This window comes from Herpailurus yagouaroundi, unplaced genomic scaffold, assembly GCF_014898765.1.
Source record: "Herpailurus yagouaroundi ecotype Mexico unplaced genomic scaffold, PumYag 77, whole genome shotgun sequence".
Lineage (NCBI taxonomy): Eukaryota > Metazoa > Chordata > Mammalia > Carnivora > Felidae > Herpailurus > Herpailurus yagouaroundi.
The window spans coordinates 16,912,907-16,940,529 of NW_024412388.1; the positions used below are offsets into that span (position 1 = coordinate 16,912,907).

Below are 27,623 nucleotides of genomic sequence, written 5' to 3' on the forward strand. Positions count from 1 at the left end.
GTCCTGTGGAGGTTGCATGGTGCTACTGTTTTCATCACATGCATTTGTTTCCTGCTCATGGTAACTTGTCTGCCCAGCCAACCAACAGGCCCACAAACACACACTCACTCCCATTGCACTGGTGTCCAAACAGCACGCCCGCTTTGTCTCCTGTCCTCTCTGCTCCCTCAAGTGAAGGGCCCAAGATGACTGATCGGCAACTTCATGGTTATGAAAACTGAGGCCCAAAGATGTCAAATGAAATGGCCTGTCCAGGGACACAGCATTCAGTCAGGATTCTACCCCAGCTCTCTGTACCTCCTGCCAGACCCCAGCTATATATAACAAAGACAAAAGCCCAAGGAGGAAGGGACACACATTGGCAGGTTGAGCACCTGCTAGTCACCAGGCCTTATGCCCTAGGCTTCGTATAGAATACTTTGCTGAATCCTGTTTTGTTTTTTTTTTTTAACATTTTTGGTTTTTACAGCATTTTACTACTTTTCTTTCTCTTCCTTCCTTCTTTTCTTTTCTCTCTTTTCTTTCTTCCTTCCTTCCTGCCTTCCCTCCCTCCTTTCTTTCTTTCTCTCTCTATCTCTCTCCCTTTCTTTCTTTCTTTCTTTCTTTCTTTCTTTCTTTCTTTCTTTCTTTCTTTCTTTCTTTTTCTTTCTATCTTTCCAAAGAGAGAAATAGAGAGCAAGCAGGGAGAGGGGCGGAGAGAGAGCAGGGCAGGGGGGCGGGGAGTCTTAAGCAGGCTCCATGCCCAGTGCAGAGCCCCATGTGAGACTCAATCCCACAACCCCAGGATCCTGACCTGAGCCGAAATTAAGAGTCAGATGCTCAACCAACTAAGCCACCCAGGCGCTCCAGCTTTACTGAATCCTATAGATCCCAGAGGTTGGCTATAGGTAATATTCTCATTTTAGAGAGGAGCAAGTGGAGGCTCAGAGAGGTTAAAACCACCAACCCGGGATCACACAGCTAATGGATGGTGCCCCGGAAATGAAATCCAAAGCTGTCCTCTTCCCCCTGGAATATTTGTACAGTGTTTCACTGTTGGTAACATTTTCTCCCACTTCTTACTTCATTTGGTTCTCAACAAACTAGGAAGTAAAAGGATGTTACCCCCACTCTTCAGATGAGGAAATTAAGGCTCAGGTGGTAGAGTGAGCTGCCCGAGGCTCATGGCTGGGAAGAGTCAGAGCTGGGACCACAGCCAGGCCTGTTGGACCCTGATGCCCAGGCTCTAACCCTCCCAACCCCCATCCTCTGCTCAGAACCCCCTGAGGCCCCTCTTCTTACACCGAACAAAAGCCAAGGTCCTAAAACTGGCCCACAAGGCCCTACAGACCTGTTGCTCCCTTCTCTCTCTCCGACCAGTCTTTCTTCCCAGCCTCCTCCACTCCAGACACGCTGGTCTCCTTGGTGGTTTCTTCTGCCTGGAATGTTCTTTTGTCAGGTATCCCTCTCACCTTCTGCAGGTCTCTGCCCAAAAGTCACCTTCTCACCAAGACCCCCCCCCCCCATTGCCCCGGTTTTAAAAAGAGTGCACATGGGTACACACACATGGAAACATGCATCCCGTCCCCTTCCCTGCTTTATTTCCCTCCGTGACCCTTATCACCGTCTGACATACTGTATGTTCACTTGTTTGTCACTTTACTACTTGTCTTTCCCAGCTGGAATGTGTGCCCCTTGAGGACAGGCATTTCTGTCTTCACCGCTATTTGCAGTCTCTAGAGTACTAGGGTCTGTTCTAAATAAAGATTTATTGCAGAGCCCCGCTCCCCCAGTCTCAGAGAGACCATACCTGCCAGGCTTGATGTTCATGAAGACACCAACAAAGACCCTTAGTGAGGCCGGGCCTCTTCCTACCACCTCCAGTGGGCTCGGCGGGGGGGGGGGAACCAACATGGCCGGGGCGTCCAGCAGGTCTCTCTGTGGTTGGGACGGGTGTTTGTAGGCATGGATGGAGGGTCCTTATTCTTGATACTCAGCATTTCCCATACAATCCCAAATCCTTCTTGGAGCTGGGGGTCTCAGAGAGCATGTTCCCATATTACTTGTGCTCATACATTATTAAACATAATTCCAGCCCCTGCTCCCCAGCCTGCGCTGGCCTGACAGTGTTTGTACGCGGTGCACAGAGCCTGCTGGGGCGCCCATCTCTCTCCAGGAGCTTGTAGGGGTCTACCGTGTGCTCACGAGTTTCCTGGTCTTGGGTTCAGATCTTGACCCTGCTGCCTGACTCACTGGGTCAGAGCCACTGTTTCCTCATTGTGAAATGGGGCCTGCAGTCCCAGCTTCACAGGGTTTGGGAGAGGTTCAGAGGAGTTAAGGGCTCAGAAGACAGAAGAAGATGGGGAACGGAGGGGGTCCTCCTGCTCCAGAAAGCAATGTTTCTCAGGCGGGCACAGTCAGTGCCTTGGCAGAGCTCCTGGGGAGCAAGGCTGTGTATACATGTCTCTGGGGTTAAGGCTTGGTTGATAATCCCCTCTCAGTTACAAGCAAGTCTGGGCAAACAGCGGGTGCCTAATACGTGCTTGTGGAATGGCAGCATTTTGACTAGATAAGGTAGGTTTACTGAACAGCACAAGAGCGGCTCACAGAGTCAGGGTGCTTGGGTCCAGATTTGGGCTCTGCCCTCCTTACCCTGGGATCTTAGCACAGCAACTCCCTCCCCTCCTGCCTGTGGGGCTCAGTGTCACCGTCTACAGAATGACTCTTATGCACTCTGATTCTATCGGCCTGGTCCTTATGGTGCCCCTGGTGAGGCCAGCAGGGCAGCTGTGACATCTGTGACATGAGAATCGTGACCCCACCTTGCCTGCCAGGAAGGTTTAGCAACATCGGTTAAGGGCCAGCTGCCTATGTGCAGATACTGGCTGCAACATTTACTCCCCATGTGACCCAAAACAGGTGACTCACTTTCCAGAGCCTTGATCTTCTCATCTACAAAGTGGGTATATCAATAAATGGAGTCTTACGGATGAGCTGTGAGGACTCAGATAATGAGAGTATTGGGCACAGCACCCAGCAGGTGGCATGTGGTCAGTGCTGATCCTGGCCTGGAACTTACTATCTAAATGCTTAGGGTTGTCACCATCCCCTTCTATAGAGGAAGCAAGTGAGGTTCAGAGAGGGCAGTTGACTTACTCCAGGCCACACAGCAAGGAGGCCCCATAACCTTATTGTGTAGTAGATCTGACTAGTGGGCTGGGTAGGACTTGGGGGCCAGTCAGAGCTCTGCCCACCTCTATCCCTCTGTCCCCAGCAAATTCTGGGGCCAGAGCCTCATGTTACCTGGCTCCTTCCAGGAAACCAGACTCAAGTTTCTTCCCTTAAAGGTGTTGCCATCTGTTTAGCAACATTTTAAAAACCTAAGAGTGGTTGCTGGCCTTTTTGCGCTGCCTGGGCGGCCGAGCAGCTTTGGGAGCCCCACATCCGTATCCCTGGCAACCCTAGCCCTGGGCTGCCCTTCCCCCACACCCTGCTGTCAGAGCTGTCTGTCTGTGGGAGCTCCCTGGAGGCCTGAGAGGGATATGCATACACACATGCAGGGTCCATGCATCAGGGCAGAACATCCTGGCTTGCCTGCGTGCGTGTGTGTGTGTGTGTGTGTGTGTGTGTGCGCACATGCACGTGTGTGTGCGCTAGGTCCATCGGGTGTGTGAGTGTTTGCTGGGTCTGCTGGGAGTGTGTTTGTGTCTGTATGTGCACAAGTGCGCCCACTGGCCCAACCTCCACGTGTGTGCCTGGAACATTTCTGGACATAATGAGCAGGTGCGTACACTTCAGGGGTGGGACACATACGTGCCTTTGTCTGAGCAGGTCACCCTGGAGCCCACTATATATGATTATTGTCCCTGTATTTGTGTGTTCCTCTGTCCCTCTGACCTGTGTCAGCATACGTGTGTGCAGCGGAGAGCATATTCATGCATGTGCTAGATCAGCTGGACCAGTACGTGTAAAGGAATGCGTGTGCCACGTGAAACAAGTGTGTGCGTCCATCCTTGCCCGTGAGGGTCCCTGTCTATGTCCTTGGGTGTGTGCATCGCGGGTCAGGTCGGTATGTGTGCTTTTGGGCACATCCACCCACAGGAGATCCAGCCAGAGTGTATATATTCATGCATACCCTTGAAAATGGGTATTTGTGAGCATGTGTGTGTACATGCTGTGGAAGATAGTGGACTGTGCGTGTGTGTGTGTGTGTGTGTGTGTGCGTGTGTGTGTGAGTGTAATACAGACACACACACACACACACAGTTTCTGGGGGCCGGGATGTCAGGGCCATTGATTTTTCTGTCTCTTAGAAATTCCCTTTGAGGTCCTCTTCATGTCTCTTTCATGAACCAAAGTCAGCGGTTGCAATGCTCTTAAAGCAAATAGGGACCGTTTTGTAGGAAGGCCGGCCTGTCCGCCTCCCTGCTGGTTGTGCAGACAACATGTACATGCAGACGCTGCTTATCATTCATGGGAAGAGCATGGGGGACCCTGGGGGGGATTCAGTGAGAGTGCTGAGCTGGGGTCAGGGTCCTCGTCCAGGCTCTGCTGTTTTCCAGTCGGATGGCTTCAGGCATTTCCCTTCACTTCCTGGAGCCTCGAGTTTCTGGTGGTGGAAAAGGCTTGATGACGAAGTCCCCGCCCAGGCTGGGGCTTGTGGTTCCTCTCACATCTGTCTCGGGTGTTATGTTTACGCAGCACTTTCTCTTTCTTCCTGGGAGAGAGGCGGCGTCTACACAATATCCCAAAGCCGGGGTCATGGACAGGCCGGTGGAGGAGCCGTGGTTCTTCTGTGAGAGAGGGAAGGGCACACATGAACTGTGCACCCCTACTGTGCCCTGGCCCTGTGCTCCAAGGACTTGGCTCATGTCACTTGTGTGTCACTAATGTCACCAGCTGCTGCCCTCTGTGGCAGCTGGTGTTACCCTTATCCCGCAAAGGAGGAAACTGAAGCCAGAAAATGGCAAAGACTCGCCTGAACCCCACTTTGGGTAGCAGGTGGCAAGCCAGAATTGGGACCCAGGTCTGTCCATCTCCTGAGCCTTCCTGCCACATTCCAAGAACACTTCCAGGCAGGAGTAGGAGGCCAGGCCTTGAAGGATGCCCAGATCCCCCCAGAGGGCAGGATGGCACACAAGCCCGAGGCGCTATGCGAGCGAGGGGAGGAGTGCCAGGCTGGAGGAAAGCTGGGCCCTGCGGTCTCTGCTGTCTGCTCCGGCTCTCCCTGCCCCTTCCCCCTCCAGATGGGGTCCCCTCCCACCCCTCGAGCTGCAGTCTTTGTGGCCCGGGAAGAATGCCTCTCTTTATCTCCCCAATGCCCCTTCCCTTTGATTCTCTTCTCTCCAGCGTTTCTGCTGACCTCTGCGTGTTGGGAATCCAATTAGAGGAGCGGACAGAGAGAGTGACAGCCGCGCGGAATCCCGCCTCGGCCCCTCTGAGCACGCCCGGTGGAGCTGCAGGCTGGCGGGGCCTGCTTGTCATGCGGGCCCTGCGCTGGGCTTTGTGGGGATTAGCTGCCGGGGTGGGGGTGGGGGGCACTCTGCAGATGGGACCAGAAGTGACACTGGTGAATGTCACGTCCCAGTGGAGAGTAGAGGGAGGCCCCGCTGCTCAGTGCAGAATCCAGCTGGGGGAAGTGGGGGGAAGGGAGATGGGAGGCAGGCTGGCTTGGTAAGGAGTGGCCACCCTGACCTGTGGGGGTGCTTGGGGAAGTGATGGCCCAGTTGGGTCATTTGGTTCCCCGTTTGGGGCCTGGAGGATCAAGGCCCAAAGCTACAGTAAAGTAGCGCTGGCCACCAAGATTGGATCTGCCTACTGTGGGAGATGATAGCAGAATGTCCACGTAGGAGGGGATTTGGGGGTCAGTGTGATTGCAAGGATGGGCTATTGTCTTAAAGTTTCTTTTCCGTAGGATTGGCTAGGGGAATCCCAATTAACGAGGAGGGGGCAGCCAATGAGAGATGGTATCTAAAGAAACAGCCACCACAAGCCACTCCTTGGCATGGCCACCAGGCTAAGAACCACGCCCTGCCCTTCCCCACCTGCCACCATGAAGTTATCCTCCTGCTTTACAGCTAAGGGAAATGAGGCCAGTGGGGACAGAGCTGGGATTCCTCATTCCATATCCCTAACCCATGTCACCCCGACCCCATCCCCAAACTCTTGATTGAGCAGGGTCCCTATGTCCCCTCCCCAAGGGGGGATACCTGGTATCTGAGGAAGTGGATTTGGGGCCCTCAGGGAAAGCAGCAGCCTCATCCATGTCTCCAGGAGCACCAGACAGAATATGGTCTGACCCTCTGCCCGTGACCAGCAAATGCCCCAGTGCCTCTGGAAATGACCAGAGCCTATAGTGTGCTGGGCCTGAACGCAGGGGGCGGATCCGACATGGCCTCTGCTCCCAGGAGCTCATAGTGGAGAGAGACCAGGAGAGATGAGACCATGATGCCCAGATGATGGAGTGTGTGCAGGGGGGAGCTGAGGACTGTGAGAACCCATAAGACGGCCTGGAGGGTGGGTATGAGACCACACTCAGTCTGGGAGTCCCGGAGGTCTTCCTGGAGGAAGGGATACCTGAGCTAAGACCTGGAGGGTGAGGAAGCCCTGGATATCACAGGCCTGAGAGGCAGGGCAGGTGTGAGGCTTCCCAGAGTGGGGCACCTGCCCACGCCCATCCCCACCCTCATTCCACAGCTGCCTGGGCTGGGCAGGGCTGACCCCCCTCCCACCCTAGTGACCCAGTGGGACTGCACAGCTGTGGCTGCCTCCCTGGGCTGCCAGACTTGGTGGCTTCTGGATGCTCAGCGTCTTCAGTACAAATCACCACAGGGTGAGACTGGAGAGCCAGGGGAGTCCCAGGGTGGTCCCTGGCCAGCAGTAGTGGTTAGGAGGCCACAGTGCCTGAGAGCACACTGTCGGAGAACCAACATTTGTTTAGCCAAGCCCCTTACATGCACTACTCCTCATCCCACACCATCCCCAGGGAGTAGGAATCGCCACCCTGTTTTACAAGTGAGAAAATGAGGGGCGCCTGGGTGGCGCAGTCGGTTAAGCGTCCGACTTCAGCCAGGTCACGATCTCGCGGTCTGGGAGTTCGAGCCCCGCGTCGGGCTCTGGGCTGATGGCTCAGAGCCTGGAGCCTGTTTCTGATTCTGTGTCTCCCTCTCTCTCTGCCCCTCCCCTGTTCATGCTCTGTCTCTCTCTGTCCCAAAAATAAATAAACGTTGAAAAAAATTTAAAAAAAAAAAAATGAGTTCAGAGAGGCAAAGGGACTTGCCCCAACTCACAGAGCAGGGTAATTTATGGGACCAACCCTTAAGCTCAGGACTCCACAGACCCTCCAGGCTGCAGCCATCAGTGCGGCTATGAGTTTGTCGGGTTGGTGATTCTGGTTCACTCCAGCACAGTGGCTAGCACATGGCAGGTGCTCAGTGAGCGAGTGGTGGGTGCTTGAGTGGATGGATAAAACATCAGTCAGTTGATCAATTCTCCCTTACTTGGTACCTTTTTTTTTTTTTTTTTTTTTTTTAATCACAAACTACACCAACCCCCATCCTGCCAGGGAAGGCCATATTAAATATGAATTAATCTTTCAGCTCAGTTCTGGTGAATACAAAATGAGAAGGGCATGTGGACTCGAGAGAGCAAGAAAAGACACCCCCGTCTGCTTCCCACACCTGCCTGGGCCTGAAATGCACATGCACACCCTGAAACACACACGTGCAGCCACACGGACCCACTCACACCCTCTCTCACGGCTGGTGCCTCAGGCTAGGACAGCAGCTCCAGTGACAGCCCCTCTGGGGACCTCATCCCACCCCCACCCCCAGCTCCCAGTAGGCCTCACTGGGCTCAGCCCTGGCCTGCCAGCCCTTCCCTGCAGCCGCACACCCGCCCCTCCCCTCCCTCTGAACTTGACTCCTCCCCTGCCCGCCTTCTTCTTCCCTCCTCCCTCCCATTTGTCCCTCGTGTTTTCCTCCTTTCTTCTTCTCCTCTCTTGGGGTCTGCCTTGATCCACCTTCTGGTCTAGTCCTCTGTCTGCCCTTCCTGCTGTACCATCTGACCATCCTCGTCTCTCCATCTCGCCTCCTCTCAACCTGACTCACCCCTTCTCCTGGCCCTTCACCACTTCTTCCCTCAGGCCAAGGGGACCTCTTGCCCTTGCCTGGAAGCCAGGGGCCTGGTGAGCTGGAGGCATCCTCTACCCAGACCCTCAGGGGTCAAGCAGCGCCCCCCCTTCTCCCTTAGGGGAGGGGCATGGTGCACATGTATACGTTGGGGGAAGAGAGCCTGGCCGCCTCAGTCTCCTCACCTGCCAGCTGGTAGAATCATCTGGCCAGGCCGAGCCCACTCCCCTTACTCACCAGTTTATTTGCTGCACACACTTACTGAGCAGCCCCAGCCCCATGCCCAGCCCAGGTGGGGCCTGGATTCACAAAGCCCTGGTTCAGATTTCCTCTATGCCCTGAGCAGGTGCCTCCGCCCCCGAATCTCAGTTTTCTTGTCTGTGAGATGAGGACAAGAGAGTCGGCCTGGAAGGGCTGTGTGAAGCTCGCAGCACTCCGTGTCTCTGCCTGACACACAGGAGGTGCTCTAGGGTGGCCTTGGAAGACAAGCGAGCAGTTCTGGGCTCTCACAGCCCCGTGGAAGGCAGATAACCGGGAGAATTCACCCCTTTGGGCTCTGAAAAGCTGGTCAACACGGGAGAGCAGGTTGAGAGGTGGGGGTCGGGGGTCACAGGGAAGAGGTCAGCCTCAGTCCTGAGGGATGCTGCGGTGGGGGCTTCAGTGGGAGCCATTGCTGAGGATGCAGACTAAGGCCTGGTCGGCATGGAGTTTATCCGTCTGCTCTTCTCCTTCCCACCAAGGCTAGATTCCCGCAGGTTTGGATTGGTGTCGCCTACAGGTATGGGATGAGTCGCCCTGCCCAGAGAGTCCACATCATCTGACGTGTGTCGGGGGGCTGGCCCGTTCATTCTGAAGGTACTTCAGAAATTGGGTTCTGAAGGGTCAGAGTAGTGTCCTGGTTTGGCCTGACGCCCCATTTGTGGGTCCTTGAGTCACATCCATCCTCTCTGAGCCTTAGTTTCCTCATCAGGGCCTTTGAATAGATTAAACAAGGGGCCGCGGGCCCAGAGTGGGTGTTGGGGGGTAAACCCCCAACCTCCAGCAGTGCCCGTCGTGTGCAGATTCCAGACCTGCCCTCCCCTTGTGGCCCGACTTGGGCCCCCTGTCTTTCAGGAACTGACCTCCCCTCCCACTGCCTGAAGAGTCTGGCCCCAGGACGCTGGCGCCCTCCGCCCCCTCCCTCCACCTCCCTGCGACCACCCAGCCCAGCCAGCTGGGCTGGAGGCCATCAGAGGCTGTGAGCAACCCTCCCCCCACCCCACCGCACCCACCCTGGAGCCAGGGAATCAGCAAGCCTTGGAGTGTGGGAGGAGGACAGAGACTGTGATTCTATCGGGTGGGGGTGGGGGTGAGGGCGAGAATCAGGCAGGTGTGTGCATGTGCGTGTGTGAGAGCAAGAGATCGCCAGTGCACGTGTGCCTGCTGGGGAGGGGGCTGCAGATGTGTCTGAGGACCCGGGAAGGCAAGCCTGGGAGAGAGAAGACAAAAGAATGGAGTGAGCTGAAGAAGCCGCTGGGCTGGGAAGCTGAACCCATTTGTATGCAGCAGGAGCAGGAGCCCAACGAGGCGGGCTCTTCAGAGGAGTCTCAATTCCCAGGGCACTGGAGGGATCACTGAGACGTCTATGTCTGCAGAGCCTCCCTCACACAGCATCCTGCCCAGCCGCAATTGCCCAGGTGGGGAAACTGAGGCGGGGAAGCCACACAGCAAGTGCCTGGCAGAGCTGGGACTAGAACCCAGCCAGCCTCCTAGACCACAGTTCTCCTCATTTCGCTGACTGCCTCCGGGGACTCCAACTAGGTAAAGAGTTGGATAAATGAAGGAGCGAATGATGACAGTTGATGTTTATAAAGCACACTGGTGGGCATTTTGTGATGCCTCAGTAATCCTCGCACAGCCCATAAAGTCTGTGCTGTTTTTATCACCCCCCTTCTACAGATGGGAAAATTGAGGCAAAGAGAGAGGAAGTGACTTGCTCAATATCATACAGCTCGTAGGCAGCAGAGCCAGCGTTCAAAGCCAGGCTGGCTGGTGCCAGAGTCTGTTCTTTGCAGTCCCTGTACCACGCAGCCTCTTAGAGTGTGAAGTCCTTGAAACGCAGGGACTGTCCATCTCTGTGCCCCCAGTTCTGAGCAGCGGCCCGGCACATGGCAAGTACTCAGTGATGCTTGTTGAGTGAGAGAGTGAGTGAGTGAATGAATGAATGAATGAATGAGTGAGAGCCAGCTTCGCCACAGGGACATCTTCCCAGGCCCCGGAGCCCAGCCCTCTCATCACGGCCCTACTGCGTGTGCTTGGCTCCCACCCCCACCCCCACCAGGCAGGTGTTGGCTGTGCCCTCCACGGGGCCAGGCCCCATGGGGACAAAGCCGGGGGCGCGCCTGGGCGGCCCAGCCTCTGCGTAGGCTGAAGCTGCTAACAGGCTGGAAACCTCTTTTGTCAAAGCCTGCACTGCCTCCAACCTCCTTTAATTAAAGACAATCAGTGCTTTCAGCCCCTCTGCACAGCTCAGCTCCCCTGTTTGCAAACACACAGCTGCGGGAGCTTTGTGGGGCCCCCCCTCACCACCGCCCCTAGCCCCGCTTCCCCAGAGACACACAGAGGTGCCTTTATTATCAGCACTCGGGCTGCAGCACCAAGAGGCGGGCGCCTCACGCAAGGAAAGGATGTGAACACTTTCTAGAGAGGCTGGGCAGCGGGAATTGCGGAGGATCCCGGGGTGGCCTGTCACACGTGGGCCATGGGCCTACTCTATGAGGAACAGCCTATGGGTGCCAACTCCAGCTGGGTGCCTTCCAGGGACCTGCCACCTTCCTTTGTCCCCCTCAATCTCCTTGGTCCTCTGGGCCCTGCTTCTTAGAATACAAGCTCCCCATGTGTTTTCTTCCAGAACCTTGTCTCTGATCTGGGCACTGCAGGGCACAAATGTTGGCCCTGAGTGCCACCTAAAGAAGGAAGGGAAAGGGAGAAGTGGCTTCTATGGAACACCTGCTGTATGCTAGGACTCTGATCCAGCACAGCATAATTCTGAGGTATCCCCATTTTATAGGCAGAGATGCCAAGGCTCCAAATGGCTCGGTAACTCAGACACAGCAGGAAGCAAGTAGCAGAACCAGGAATGCAAGGCCAGGCCTTCTGACCTGAGTGTACCAGTTAGATCTAAGCATACTTAGAGGCCCAACCTCTTGGGGGTCAAAGGGTCATCTGGTCCTGCTCCCCACCTGCCTCGGCCCCCACGGACTGAGCCTGTGCCTTGTGCCAGGCAATCTATGGTTTTTCTGGGTATTGAAGCGGGCACAGACATGGCTGTACCCTCCAGGAGCTCTTAGTCGAAGGGAAAATGCCATGGAGGAGAGACCCGTGCCACGGTGTTGCCCTGTAATAGCAGAGGACTCTGCAGAATTCTCTGGCAGCACGGAGGTAGGACTGACCGTTTGCAGGGAGAGGTGGGAATATTTGAACTGATGCTCAGGGATAAATAGTTATTCTCCCCCCAAAAAAGAGAACAGTGGGCAAAAGCATCCTAGCCAAGGGGCAGGGCCATAAAAGAAAAGCAAACTTCCAGAAAGATGAGCCATTCAGTCCGGAAAGGGGTCACTTCGCCCATTGTGGCCGAGGGGTCGGAGGCCCAGGGGGGCTGAGTGACTGGTCTAAGATCATACAGAAAACTAGTGCGAGAAGGGGAACCTGTCCCCCGCCCCCATGCAATGCTGCACCCACCTCTCTTTCTCGGCGCTTTCCAAAGTTCTGAATTGACATGTACTTTTGAGAGTATTTAATGAGGGTCGTCCCCACTAGATTTTTGATGCCAGTGGGAAACCATGTCTGTTTTTGCTCACCTTTGAATCCCAGGGCTTAACCCAGTCCTGGCACCGAGCAGGAGCTCAGTTTAGTATCTGCTGAGTAAATGAAATGTCCCAGTGAAAGCGTGTGATGGGTCTGTGGGCTTCCACTCTCCCTTTCGGGTGCAGGACAGACATCATAAATCTATCACCTCACTCCTCCACCCTGTCCAGAAGGGCCGCAGGCGGACCCCTCAGCGCTGGCTCAAGTGGTAACACGCCCGTGTTACCGCAGAATCAAGTCCAGGCTCACAGTCTGCAGATGAGAACTTCCAGGTAGGATGATTTCAGATGGGGCGGAAGGGATGATGATAATAATACTAAGAGCTTAGCATTTACAGAGTGATTCCCACATGCTGGACATAGTTCTAAGCTCTTAGGGTGTATTTGATTCCCACAGCCCCCAGTGACCTGAGTCCTCGTCGTCATCCTCCTCCTCATTTTGCAGAGGGGGAAGCTGAGGCACAAAGCCATTGAATAACCAACCTAAGAGTACACGTCACTAATTTGCAGGGCCAGGGTTCAAACCCAAGGAGCCTTGCTGCAGGGCCCCCCCACTCAACCACGACACCACACTGCCTCTCTTGGCAGTGGGACCTCCTGGACCCCAGAGCTCGCCACCCTGAGGGCCGCTGCGTGTCCAGCCTCACTGTGAGCCCCTGGCTTCCCGCCCCTCCAAGTCGAGACCCGAAAGCTGAGTCAGAGCCGGCAGGGCCAGGCCGGGCCTGGGATCCATCCGCCTTTCGCCAGCTCCAGGCCCACTTCCTCCAGCCTGGACTGCTTCCCAGCGGTGCCTCTTGCAGGCCCTTTCAAGTCCCCTGGCACCTCCAGCCCCACTTCCTGCGACCCCTGGCCCGGGCCTGACCCGCTTCACTCAATTTCCCAAGATGAGTTGCAGAAGCTACGGGCTCTGTATGCAGAGACGGGAGAATTAACGAGCTGCTCCCCGGCAGTTGGCGGTTTCCAGGCACCAGCTGGCCTGGAGTATTTACTCGGCACCCTCAGAGCAAGACAATTAAGCAGAGCTTAGGCTGGGGTGCAGAGATGTCTACAGATCAGACCAAAACCCTTCTAAGATGTTTTTCTAAGGGATCAGTGCTGAGAATAAGTTTCCAGGGAACTGGGGCCTTTATTCGTTCTTCCTAGTATATGATGTATTAATACATATAACGTATTTTATGTGTGTGTGTGTGTGTGTGCGCACATATACATTCATTCACTTAGCATTCTCTATGTGCCAGGCTCCTCACCTGGGTTACTTTATTCAACCCTTGCCTGTTTTCTGCAAGGTGGACAGAATTGTTCCCATTTTACAGATAAGAAAACTTGAGGCCCAGCAAGGTTAGGAGACATCTTCCAGGTCCCACAGGGGAGCTGGAACTTGAACCTGGATCCATCTGACTCCAAGGTTCTGCTTCTTACTGTAGAGTGGGTCTCCTTCCCAGCCTTTGAGTAATATGCACCAGGTGCAGAGAAGAATATGAATATGAGATCGCTTCCCAACCCTGGGAAGTGCCATGTTAGAAATACAGTATATGCTCTACAATACATGAGCCCAGGAAGGTCTGGTCAGTTCGAATAGGATCCTGAAGGTGGGCAGGGCCTCACTGAGGAAACCTTGTTTTTGACTGGGAAGGCTGAATAGCAGTCTGCCAGGTGAAGATGGGCCACAAACATTCCAGGCACAGAGTTCAGCATGAACTCTCCGGTGGGCCGTGTGCTGGGAAAGTGGCGCCCAGTTTGGTCTGGTGTCTGGTGAGATCACTTGGTGGGAGTGGGGGGTGGGTAGGAGGAGAGAGAGAGAGAGAGAGAGCGAGCAGAGAGGATGGTGGGACAGGTGGTTAAGGACCTTGAAGGCCTGGCTAAGCAGTTTGAACTGGGCACTAGCCTAAGAGAAGAGGCACAGGGCTGGGAGTAGGAACCCCGCTGCTGCTGATACATCCTCCAACAGGACGGGCCCACTTCCCCACACAGCTGCTTCCCCGGGCTGCTGGCCTTTCTCCTGTTCCCTGGGCCTCACGGTGGCCAGGGGGAGGAACAAGCTGGCTGCTTGGCCACTGAGCCACCTCCTCCTTGCTGTCTTCCAGGAGCTACAGATCCACCTGTCCTCCCTCATTCCCCAAATCAGGCCACTACTAACTCACTCTGACCCTGGACAGGTCACTTCTCTCTGGCCCATAGTCTCCCCAAAAGCCAAAGAAGGAACTGACCCAGAGGTCTCCAGAGACCCTTACTCCTCTGGATCCCAGAGTTCTTGGAGAAAATGGGTAGAAAATTCTGCCTCTTGGGAGTTTCCCAGTGGGTGGGGAAGGGGGCAGGGAGTTTAGGGACTTCCCGTGACAACCGTCTCCAGCAGACCTGTCAAGGCAGGAGGTTTGTCCTCCAAACTCTCTGCCTCCCTGACCTACCCCATCTGGGCCCCATCTTATTCCTTGTCACCTAATCTCCCCTGAGGTGTCACTTAGCCGCTGTCATCCCACCCCAAAGCTGGATAAGCTCAAATGAGGGACTTTCAGACATCCTGACACACCAAAGAGGGTATATATTTAGGCAGGGGCCTGGCAGCCTCAAGTCCCCCTCCCCAGTCCCACCCAGGCCCACCCGGCCCTGAGTGGCCTCTTTTTTAAAATGTCCTATTTCCTGTCTTTGGGGTAAGGGGTCAAGGGCCTATAGTGGGGAGTCCGAAGAAACAGGGTCCGGTCTTAGCTTGATAGCCCACTTGCTGTGTGACGCTGGGTGAGTTCCTTGTCCTCTCTGAGCCTCCGTTTTCTCATGCATATAATGATGGGGGTTGGATCAATGAATGGTCCTTAGCCCCAAGCGAGTGTGAGAACCCCCCAGGCCCCAAGCCCATCTCTGCTGCCCTTGGTCTGAGGGAGGGCCCGGCTGTCCTGTGCTTTGTGCACTGCTTCCCTAGGAGAAGGGCCAAATCCAGCTCGGACACTTGGGAACTCTGGTTCTCCGTTTGACCTAGCTTTGACCCCTCGCACCCTGATGACCAGGACCACAGAGAAGGTGGCGTCAGTCCCGCCACACTCCGGGTGTCCAGGCTAGAATGCCGTCTTTTGCCTCACTTTCCCTCTCAGTACGGCTGGTCCCCCAGCCAGTCTGTCCTCAGGAGTAGCCTGGCCAAGATAAGGAGCTAAAAATAACCCTGCCCGGGCACTGGGAGTGGAGGGCAAAAACCCTGTATACTCTGGAGCACCTGGGGGGCTCAGTCAGTTGAGTATCCGACTTCAGCTCAGGTCAAGATCTCGCGGTTGATGAGTTCGAGCCCCGGATCAGGCTTGCTGCTGTCAGCCTATCAGCACAGAGCCTACTTCAGATCCTCCGTCCCCCTCTCGCTGCCCCTCCCCCACTCGTGCTCTCTCAAAACTACACAAACACTAAAACAAAACAAAACCAAGAAACCATGTCTGCCAGGCCAAGGAGGATAAGCCTGCAGAGTCGGGCCTGGGCTTAGGCTCCACCCCGGCCCTGCTTAACTGTACAGCCCTGGGCCAACCAGCTCTCCCATCTCCACACCCCTGGACATTTGTCATAATGCAGGCATGGCACCTGCCTCTCTGGATATCGGGAGGAGCAAGAAATAACAGCGAATTTAGGCGCCACCTTGCCTCCTGGCCCCAGATGTCCTGCCTGGCAGAGGAGAGTGGACAGCCTTGTAGAAAGCTGGGAAGCAGCAACTCTGCTGAGGGAGGGGTCACTGGGGGGCCCTCTTGGGCCTACTTGGGGATTTTCTGCAAGTCTTCCACTCAGAGTGGGCAGCAGTAATGTCAATGAAATCATGGAACAGATTTTGTAAGAAAACTAATAAGGAACAGAGAGGATGGAAATTATGAGCCCTTGGAAACCAAGGGGAAAGGGGTACGGGGTTGGTACTCAGAGGTGCCAAACCCACCCAGTTAAGTTGGGGGGGGCTCTTTCAGAATGAGGGGAGTTGGGAGTGGGGGCTGTGGAGAGTGAGGTGCTTGTAAGTCACAATGAAATGGCATTGCCAATGAAGACAGGGCCAGCCAGTGAGGGAGAGGGATGTGGCACGGAGATGAGAAGGGCCACCCAAATCGCTGGATCCTGGACTCAGCCTCTTTGAGCCTCGGTGTCCTCATCTGTAAAATGGGCGTGCAGATTAAAGGGAACACGCCTGGTGTCACTGGACTCCATGATCAGCAGCTGGTATTGATCTTCTTTGTGGGTGGGAGAGCTTGTGATGCTAACCCAGTGTGAAGCTTTGCAAGTAAGGGTTCGATGAGTGTTGGTAGAATGGCCAGATTGTTGGATGCTGGATTGGTGGATGGACAGGCTGATGAACAGACAAAGAGAGGAAGGAATGACTGCAGATCGGACTTACTGGGCAGGCGTAGGAGCTTAAATCTGCATTGTATGTTTCTTTTATTTCCCCCACAACCCCCTAGCCAGCTGCTGACATCTCTACCCTTTTAAGTGATCATGTGTAATTAATTATAATTAGGCATATTATGTATTTATGTCTTGGTTCAATATTATAATCCATTGTATTTCTTTAATTAAAGCCCCCCACCCACCTAGTACCTTTCTGTTCATAAAGCATGTCCACACCCACGAACTCACCTTACCCTCACAACAACCTATCGGGCAGGTCCTCTTCTCCACCTTTTTCCAGGAGAGAAATCCAGGCTCAGAGAGGTTCAGTAACTTGTCACAGGTCACACAGCTCATAAGTGGCAGGGCCAGAATTCAAACTCTGGGTCTTTTGTCTTCATGGACACTGTCTACTGGAGTGGATCATTCTGGATGGGACATTCCAGGCAGTGTGGATCTGACATGAAGGAGTAAAGGAGGGAGAGGGAGCCACTGGGGGCAGGGTCAAGAAAAAAGGGGTGAAGTTAGGTAACGCAGGTCAGAGGCTGAGGGGATGGGGGCAGCTCAAGGCCTGTTCCAGGGTGTGATCTGTCTCTGTGAGGGCAAGAGGGGCCTGTGCCGCAGGAGGTCGACCTGAGGCTGTTGTTTGAGGGCGTGTTGGTGGAGGGAGGGGAAAGAGTGGTGGTGGGACCCTACAGGCCACAGGAGATGGGTGGGCACGCCCACATTTTGCTGGACAAAGTACTGGCCACTGGCCACGTGACCCCAGCAAGTGCCTTCACCCCTCTGAAACATGGCTTCTTTCTCGGCAAGATGGAAGCTACGGCAGAAGTCAGGGAGCTTAGCATCCAAGAGCCCTTTGCACAGAAGCGCTCAGGGCACCCTGGCTGTGTCCCCATCAGTTACCAGTATAAATTCCACTGCCATCACCTCCAGCCTCCACCGTAAGATATGCCCCCCCGGTCACTCCCCAGACCACACCCCTAGATCTGGGGTTCAGAACCCATAGTCACCCTGTTTATTCATTTGCTCTTATAATAGTGACTGAAGACCTGTTGAGTGCCAACCTCGAGCGTGGCCCGGCGAACATAGCAGGGCACCAATGTCAGTTACTCCGGCTCGTCTGGGGGGCAAGAAAATGGACTATTGCAGAGTGTGAGGAGTGCTCTGACGCAGGTAGACATACAGAGTGCCGCTGGAGCAGGAGGAGGGGGCCCCGTGCACCTCTGCAGGGGGGACACCGAAAAGGAAGGGGGAAATGGAGGGAAGCCAGCACCTACTTTGTACCATGCTGTGCCTGTTCTATCCATCTTGCAGTCAAGTGCCCTTTACGGTGCATCATTATAGCCTCCTCAGGCCCATTTTCCAGATGAGGACACGGAGGCTCAGAGAGGTGAAGGCACTTGCTCTGAGTCACACAGCCAAGAAGCTGACCGCAGCTGAGGCGTGTCTACCTCCAGACCTACCAAGGTGGGGTGGGTGGGCCCGAGACAGGGCCCAAGGGCACTGTGAGGAAACAGGAACTCCGAAGCCTGGCAGATCAGAAGCTGTGTCCTCGCCAGGCCCACCGCGGCCACTGGCCAGCCGCGGTTTACAAGGCACAGGGCTGGCCCGAGATGTGTTGCCTCGCAGATGCGCGACGTCGGCTCATCTGGGGTAAGTTTGCGTCTTTATGAGTGTTCTTCAAAAGCCCAGCTCGGGTCCATGCCCGTCACCATGGAGACGGCTCTGGGTGGCTGAAACCGGCCGCCCTCTGTGGCCGCACGGAAAGGCTGCCTGCCAGGTGCCGGGGTCGGCGCCATGCTGGGTGGGGCACCCACAGAGGCCTTCCTGAGACATGCTTGTTGAGGGCCAGAAGCGGGGGTTTGAATCCAGCTCCCACGAAAAACGAAAAGGTCGGGTCCCCTCTATTGGCAGTAGAGCCCCGTGGGCTGGGGGAGAAGCCGGGGGGTGGGGGGCGCCTCTCTCGGGTTCCATGTGCCTCCTCTCCCTGGTGAAGCAGTGCTTTTTCCCCAGCCCACCGCTCTTGGACTCTGGACAGGCTAAAGCCGGGGAGGGGAGGGAACTGGGTTCGAATCCCAAAGATGGCCCGCACTTCTATACACCCTAAAACTCTCCCACAGCATCCCTGTTCCGTAAGTGGGGAAACCAAGGCCCAGAGAGAAGTGATTTGATTGAGGTCACCCGGCAAGGTAGACGCCACATGAAGCCTTGTCGCCCCTTCCTCTGAGTCCAGTGCTCGTTCCGGGCCACCATGAAGCTGCTCAGTCAGACCTAAGGTGTGGCCGGGCCCCACTGCGGGCCAAGGCCAGGGTGCAGCCAGCTCACATTTGGAGGAGGGCTTGATGGCTGGGAAGACGGCCGGAGTCCTGCCTTGGCCCTGGGCCCTTCTTGGCTCTCAATTTTGGTCCAAGTCTCAGGGGCTGTTCAAAGATTCCAAAGGCATTTGAACATTTTGGAAGCAATTTGTCAGTCCTGGAAGCTGTTTGGAGGCTCCAAAAACTATTTAAAGTTTCCAGAATCTGTTGTGTTTACAAAGGCTGTTGTTCATGGTTTGCAGTGCGGTTTGAGGTCCTGGGCGAAGGTCCCCGACACAGTGTGGGGGTCTGGGGCCGCAGGCATGCCGTGAGCCCTGGTGGGCACTGGGGGTGGAGCTCCTGGCAGCATGATCCCCCGGCGTTCTCTCCCGGAACCCATCCCGTGAAACCACTGAGTCCATTGGAGCATCTGCTGTTCTGAGGAACAGAAGGAGTGTGGGTGTTGGCAGCAGGGAGCCGGAGTTTCAAATCCAGCTTTGCCACTCACGGGCTGTGTGACCTGGGGCCAATTACTTAACCTCTCTGGGCCCCCCTTTCTCCCATCTGTAAAATGGGGGTCAGGCCGCTTGTTCCACAGGCCCAGCTATCCCCCTCCCATCCCGTCTCAGGCATTTGTGGGATTAGTCGGAGCACAGCCCCCTCCAGGGCTGGTTAACACTTGCTCCTGGATGTGGATTTACTGGTCCCTACCAGGGTGGGAGCCTGATGTGAAGTAACTGCACCACCAGCCCTCCTCAAACCAGGCCTTCCTGACCCTGAGGCCCGGCCCACCTGTGCCCGGCCACAGGGGAGGGGCCATGGGCTGAGCCGAAGGCCCTGGTTGACCAGAATGCTCCTGCCTGCCCGTGTCCCCATGGAAGGTTCTCTCTGGTCACAGCCCCCGTCCTGCTTCTTGGCCTCTCCATACCACACTGCCAGCCCTCGTGTTCCTCCTTCCTTTTTAAAACAAAATTTTTTGTATTGTTCATTTATTCTTGAGAGAGAGAGACAGACAGAGACAGAGCACAAGTGGGGAGGGGCAGAGAGAGAGAGAGAGAGGAAGACACAGAATCCGAAGCAGGCTCCAGGCTCTGAGCTGTTAGCACAGAGCCTGACATGGGGCTCGAACCCACAAACTGCGAGATCATGACCTGAGCTGAAGTCGGAGGCTCAACCGGCTGAGCCCCCCAGGCTCCCCCTTCCTTCTAATTGTTATCGTTGGCCCAATGATCCCATCCCCACCCACCTGTACCTGATGTCTCAGATATGCTTTCACCTTCGTCCAGGACTTTGTTCATGCCATTCCCTCTGCCCCGAATGCCTGTTTCCACCCTGACACATGTGCACATACACACGCATACCCCGTGGCCCTCCTGGATCCCCTGGTTCCTTCCCCAGTAACACCCATGGCCTCTGTCATGTCACTGACCACAATGGTGCAGTCCACTCTCTGAGTCTGTCACCTCCTTGGCTAAAATCCCTACTGCCGGTGACTCCCCACTACACCCATGTGGGGTAAGCCTGGTGTGGCCCAAGGTCTGAGTAGGCCTCTTAGGTGCGGTGTCACCTTGGGCAAGCTAGTGGCTGAGCCCTGCTGAGCCTCAGTTTCCCCCTCTGTAAAGTGGGGATGGTAAGTTGTCCTCTGCTCAACTCCCAGGGTTGTTATGCCGGTCACTTGAGGTGACTGATAGAACGGAATTTATAAACCCGGAAGTGATGCGGCTGGTGGGGGCTGAGTGATTTGCCTAAAGTCATCCTGGGTAGGTAGGTGCCAACCCAGAACCGCAGTCCGGGGCTCCTGTAAGGACGTCGATGGGAGCTTCTACCCACTGGAGTCCCGGGCCGTCCTCGGGGCCCCTCTGAGAAGCTTTACTTCTCTCCAACTCCCTGACCCACTTGCGGAGCTGCGAGTGGACAGGCTGGCTCCCAGCTGGGACGATCCGCTCGCAGCTGACTGATGCACGAAATGCATCGTGCCTTCCTGGGAGACGGGAAAATCGATACTGCGGAGGACGGGCCGCCTCGCTCGATGCCACAGCCAGCCCCCGAGGGGGAGAACGGGCCAAGAATAAATAGGGCCAGCCCTTCCCCTCCACAGGGTCAGTCCAGGCCAGACCGGAAGGGTGTGGATTTGAGGTGCTACCTGTGGCATTGTCAGCGTTGTCACAGCAAGCAAGTGACTGTGCCACACGGTGTTTTCTCAGCTTGTTTGCGTTTAACGTGTGTTAACTCATCGGACCCTCACAACCGCCCTCTGTGGCAGGTACTAATATCCCTATTTTAGAGATATAATGTGGCACAGAAAGATTTAGTGACTTACCCAGGGTCACACAGCACACAAGTATCCCAGTCAGGATCAGAACCCACACCTGCTTGGCTCAAAGTCCATGCTGTTGCAAGGGTATTCTGCCTCTTTAGTCATACAGAGCACTCTGTGGCCACACCCTCCAACCGCCCCCCCCCCCCCCCCCCCCCAGGCCCCTGCTCACTCAGAATGCCCGCTTGGGGCCTCATCTCCAGCCCCCTCTGTACTCTGGGCACTGGGACTTAGGCTCCTGAGCTACATTTTCAGGGCTTGGAATGTGCTTTGGCCAGGTTCCCCTTGACAGGTTGAGGGACACGCCTACCCCGCCGATGCCCATACTCAGCCTCATGCTGCCAGAGCTCACAGCAGGCGGGTTAAAGGTAGGCCTGGCCCCCAAGGTCACTCTGGACGTGAGAGGTCCTGTGGCCGACATGGATTCTCAGAGGCCTAACCCCTTGAACTGCAGTGACTTCAGCCTCACTGCCCATCTGCCCCAGGAGGGCATGCCTGTAGCCAAGGAGGGGCCAGCCTGAGGCTTGCCAGCTCCGTACCTCACAGGTGAAGCAGGAGAAAATGCAGCCCTAGGCTTCCTGGGGTTAGGCGGGGAGCGGGGACAGATAGATGGTCAGGGCACAAGATGTGGGGCTGCTGAGTGGAAAGGGCCTGGCCCTTCAGTCTTCTCCCTAAGTGGTAGGAAACGTTGTAGGCTTCTGGGTTAAACCCGGCTGGGCGCCTCCTGGCTGTGTGACCTTGGATAATACACTTAACCTCTCTGAGCCTCATGTCACCTCCCTTTCAGCTTTCCCGCAGACCACATGGCTCCTCCCCACTCAGCGTCAGTGCGCTCACCCCTTCTGTCCCTCAAGCCCAGTGCCCTTGGCCAGCCCCCATTGCCTCCTCCCTCGGCCACACCCGAGTCCTCCTCCAGCCCTCCCTCACCACTACCCCTGCCATGCAGTCGATACCAAATCCTGTCCATTTTCCCTACTGAATATTGGCGTAGCTCCCTCCCCTTCAGATCCCTCTACCTCCCTGCTGTGGTCCAGGCCTGGTTGTCTTTTCCCCTGGATTTGTGCCGCAGCCAGCAGCCTTCTGACTGTTCCCTGCCTCCCCCTACCTCCCCTCCGGCAGTTCCAGAACCATCTTCTTAAAATGGAAAGCTGGTTGTGTTACGTGTCTACCTAACGCATCCTGACTGCACACAGAATAAAGCTCAAACTCCTTCCCATCCTAGACGGAAGGCCTGTCACCGTCCTGGCCCCAGCCCCCTCGCTGACCTCTTCTCTTAGCGCCCCTCTGCCTCCAGCCACACTGTGCGGCTGGCTGTGCTTTGGTCTACCCCTGAGGCTTTGCGCGCACATGCTGTTCTCTTGGCCTAGAATTTTCTTCTTTTTCCTCCCTCCTCCTCCCCACTCGTTTAACACCCACTTATCCTCACCTCCTCCAGGAACCTTCCTTAACCACCCCTCCCCAAGACTGGGATAGTAGGCCATCCCGAGCTCCCACACCCCCGTCATAACCGCTGTCCCTCTGAATTGTCATCGTCTGTTGACACGTCTCTCTGCCCACTGGACAGGACCCCCATCCCCAGGCTCAGAGGTGGCCCCAGTGAGTGAGTGTGAATGTCCTCCTCACCCCAAGCGTCCTGTCCCAGGGAAATCTCGCCTCCCAGTTCCTCCAGGGCTGTGCTGGGAGACCTGGGGCCAGTGCCTTCCCCTGACCACCACTGAGGAACTAAAAAGGTGAGGCTCAACTAGATGGCCGCTCAGGGCCCTGCCTCCTCTACAGTTCCACAGTGTGGTCTCCCATGATGCTCCTGGCTCCACTGCTCTGTGTGCCTTTTCATTTGGTCTCTGGCCACCGCCTCTCACAACTTCTGTTTCGGCCTCTCTGGTGACCCTTTCTCTCCCTCTCTGCCCCCAGACTTCCTGTGAGGACTGAGGCCTCCTTCATGCAACCCCAGGTCCGGGTCGAAGGGCAGACCTGGAAGCCTCCCCGATCCCCCTACCAGCCTCCCGTCGTGGGACCTGCCATCTGCACAGCCCCAGTAGGGCCATTAACTCACTAGGAGTCAAACGAAGCCATAAATAAGTAAAGGGGTGAGGTTCCCAAGGGGTCTCAAGCCCAGCTGGCTGCCCCATCTCTGGCCAGATCTGGGGTCCGACTGCCCCAGGACGGACTCGGCCTGACAGATCTTCACGTGTCATCACTGTCCCCAGAGAGTGATGGGGAAGTCACCAGGCCTCTCCGGCCCCCATTAGTGTCAGTAATTGCCAATCAATTTCCTGGGATCCTGGTGGGGAAGAGGCCCCTGGGTGTCTCCAGTGGGGAAACCACATCTAATGGCTTTTATTTGGATTGCTGCAAATTGATTGTTTTTTTTTGTTTTGTTTTTTTTTTGTTTTTTTTTTTTTAATGGAGCTTTGGTTTTTCTCCCTGCATCCTAACCACCCCCTCAGGGCTAGTTAGGCCAAAAGATGAGTAATGGCATGACTTTACTCTCCAGAAGAGCCAGGCACAGGGCTGATCATACCCACACTGCTGGTGGCTCGTCCATCCGGCACTTCCTAAAGCCTCAGCCGCAGGTCCCACTTCTCCGGGAGTGATCCCCACCATAGGCCTGCTGGGTTGCCAGCTGGGACCTCACCACGATGCTACTGTGACCTGCATCACCATCCCCAGGAAAAGATGAGGCTCGCCTAAGATCACACAGCTACTAATGGTAAAGTTGAGGTTTGAACCCAGCGCTTTCTGGACTCAAAGCCTTCATCTTGCCATTCTTACTTGTACCTTTCCATCGTGTCACGTACACAGAGATGAGGGTTCCCGTGAAAGCCAGAGATACAGGAGTTACGGCTCTCGTGGGATTCCTACGGAAGAGACTGGCTGATGAGGATAATACTGGCAACGACACAAGCAGCTGTTACGTACTGAGCCCCTATTTATGAAACAGAGACTAGGCATCTGTATTTCATTTCCTCCTGAGAAGTATGCATCACTATAACCATTTCAGACTGGGAAACTGAGACTCAGAGGTTAAGTGACTCGCGTCAGATCACTCAGATTGTTGGTGTTAGAACTAGGATTCAAACTAGGTTTGTTGGAATCTACAACATGTGCTTTTAACCAGCTGTTTCAGTTTGGATTGTGAATGACAGAAAAAGAAATAACAGTGACTTAAACAAGATAGGTGTTTATTCCTCTCTCTACTAAATGAAGTCCCCGGTAAGTAGCTCAAAGCTGGAATGGCTGTTCTACCATCATGAGGGTCCCGCGCTCCCTCTGTCTTGGTCTCATGATCTGAGTTGGCTGCTAGAGCTCCAGCCATCACATCCACATCCCAGGCAGCAAGAAAGAGGAGAGGGTAATGACAGACATGCGTATTTCTTTTAAGGACATTTCCTAGAAATTGCACCTACCATTTTTGTTTCGTCTCATTGGCTAGCACTAGATCACACTCAGGTGCAAGACGGGCAGGAAATGTAAACTCGATTCCAGGAGACCATGTGCCCAGACGACAATCAGGGTTTGTGATTAAGGAATGAGAGGAGATCAGATTTGGGACAATTATTAGTGACGTCCATTAGCATCACTCTAACTGCCCCTCTAGATATATAAACAGAATTTTATAGCACAGTCTGGAAAGCCACCAAACCTAACTTCCTGGTAGCCCCAAAAAGGAGTCTAAGCTCAGAGAGGGGGTGTGACTTGCCCAGGATTGAGCAGAAAATTGTGGCAGAACCAAATTCAGAAGCCTGTCCTAGTAACAAAACCCATGCTCTTGGCACAACACCCTGTGTCTGTCAACATTCCGGGACCTTTCTTCTGGTTCTTGGATTGTTCTTCTCATTTTCCCATTTTCCCCTCTCCCTTTCTGGGGCCTTTGGTCAGTGGCACTTTGGGACCTCTTTTAACCCCTGGATTGAGTAACAAAGAACTTTATTCTGTTCCCAACATCTGCACCAAAGATGACTGACCTTGGCCCTTGGTATTGTGGTCTGAGGATCTTGAAGATCTTTCCCGCTCTGACAGTCAGCTTATGAGATAGTCAGAAGCTAACGGCAGCTTTTGCTTAGCAAATGTAAACCTAGTGACAGTAGAACTGTATATTCCTCAGCATGTGAGGCTCCAGAGGCAGTATTTGTGTGTGTGTGTGGGGGGGGGTGCTTGTGGAAGGGGCAGCAGATGAGGGATGAGGGGTAATGGATGAGGTCCTCAGATGATGCTGGGAGGAAAGAATAATCTTTGTTAGGCATTTACTGGACACCAATACAGTGCTGCAATAAATGCAAATGGGTTATATCTCCTAATAATAGACAATGACTGTTCCATAGGGCTAAAAATAGAATAAACCCAGCTACGTGTTCTTTTGGAAAGACATCTAAAGCAAAATGATGAAGGATCAAAAGTGAAAGGATGGAAAAAAGGCCTCCCAAGCAAAAACAAATGCCAACAACAAATTAAAAATCAAGACAGGAAAAGAAAGCAGGAGTCGCAATATCATTATCATCCCTCTTTCACAGTGAAGGCTCAGAACAGTAAGGTGACTCACTTGGAGTCAGGTCTCCCCTACATGGCAGAGGTGTGATGTGAACCTGGGTCTTTCCGTCTCCTAAATTCCTGCTTCCTTGGGAACATCTAGTTGCCTCCAATAAAGCCGACCAGTGTCGTGACCTTGACCTGATGGGATACTGATCTGGAAGTGCCTGCCATTACAGAGAAAGGCTGGAGCAGGCAAGAGTGAAGGGAAGGCTGAGTTGGCCCGGAGGGACCAGCCCTGGGCAGAACATGCAGTGGCCTCGGGGCCAGAGCCTGGACTGACTCCCGGAGTGCCCGCCATGCCCTGCTCTGGCCCGCTGTCAGCCGGTTCCAGCACAGTTCCAGGCCCAGGGCCACAGAGACTCCCACCCCTGCTTCCCAATTCCTACCTTCAGATGCTGGTAGGGATGCCTGGAACAGAGCTCCCTCTGCCTGGCAGAGGACAGCAGGCCCGGGCGCCTCCAAGAGACAGTCTGGGAACAGTCAAGGCTCATCCCCCCCGATGAAAGCCCCTGAGCCCCGTATATAGTCCAGCCAGTCCCAGAGCAAGGCTGAAAGTGGGGCCAGAGGCAGGTCCTCACTGTTTCCTGGGAAGAACTGGGCAGGGGACCTGGGTTGCACAAGGCAGGGTGCAGTCACACCCCAGCTGGCACCCCCACCAGTCCTGGACAGCACTCTCCACTGCCTCTCTCCTTCAGGCTTGGCACGTGCACAGAACATGCGAACGGAGTTGGGCTAGCCTCCACTCAGCTAACCCTGCCCGTCTGTCCCAGCTCAACATGGGTATCACCTCCTCCAGGAAGCCCTCAACGACCCCTCCTCACTCCTGTATTATAGTAGACCCTTAAACAACATGGGTTTGAACCATGCAGGTCCACATATATGCAGATTTTTTTTCTGATACAGTACAGTATTTATACTCTCTCCTCCTTATGATTTTCCTAAGAACATTTTCTTTTCTCTAGCTTACTTCATTGGAAGAATACAGTCTATGATACTTACAACATACAAGATACGTGTTATTCGACTGTTTATGTTACCAGTAAGTCTTCCGGTCAACAGTAGGCTGTTAGTAGTTTCTGGGGAGTCAAAAGTTGTACGTGGATTTTTCTATTGTGCGGAGGATTGGCGCCCCTAACCCCAACCAGCACCGTGGATCTTGACCTGAGGAGTGTGGATGGGCTTTCAGGAGGCTTGTGGACTCACTAGAATTGTCCACAGAATGTTTTCTGTGTGCGCTTAGGTGCATTTCTGGGAGCAGAAGTAACAGCTTTCACCGTGTTCTCTGGGGAATCACTGCTCTAGACTGTGTGCTCTTATAGTTACGAACCGTGTCTGTCGCTGTATCCTCAAGTGGTCTGTAATAGGCAGACAATACAGTAATTGCTAGGGGGGGATGAATAATTTGATGGCTGGCCTCTTTCTGCCTTGGTTTTCTCATCTGCGAAGTGGAGATAAGGGTAGGGATCCCACTGTTTCAGCTTTTCCTCATTTCTATATTCCTTCTCTTGTCCTACTGTGTAGCATAGTATCTGGCACACAGTAGCTGTTCAGTGGACATGTATGAGAGGAATGGATGGTGGGTGATTTGGTAGGCGGGTAGAGGCATCAGTATTTAGACGAATGAATTGCGGTGAGTGAGTGAATGGGGCGGTGGCTGCTCTACGTGAACATTCAGCAGATGTCCTGGTACGTTTGTTGGATAGATGGCTGCATCAGTGGTTGGAAGGTTGGCTGGTTGATGGGTTAACAGAGTGAGTGGATGGATCAATGTCTAGATGAATGGATCAGTGGAGAGAAGGCTAGATATTTGGGGGTGGGTAGGACAAGTGGGTGGGTTTTCGATGAGGGGATCAGTGCATGGGTGAAAAGGATGAATATGTGACTCAGTGGCTCACAGATGCATTTGTGCATGGATAGGTAGAAGGATGGATGGATGGAAGGAAGGGAGGGAGGGAGGGTGGATGGTAGACAAATGGACAGATGAGTGGATTCACACATGGATGGATGGAAATTGTAACCAAATGTTGATGTGTGCAAATAGGAGATTATGGGAGAACTGATGGATAGTTGGATGGAGAGACTGACGATTGGAGAAACTAAAGGACAGATGGGTGGAAATTGTACACAGAATATGTGTGTGCATTTGTGTGTCTGGGAGGTAATGTTTGGTGGAGGGCCTAAAGGGTGG

The 27,623-nt window shown here is 54.5% G+C and overlaps 1 protein-coding gene across 5 annotated transcripts in view; it reads left to right on the forward strand.

Annotated features, from left to right (window-relative positions):
- The window catches only part of EPHB2 (EPH receptor B2), a 125,141-nt gene that overhangs the window by 14,604 nt on the left and 82,914 nt on the right, over positions 1–27,623 (forward strand). The window lies entirely within an intron of this gene.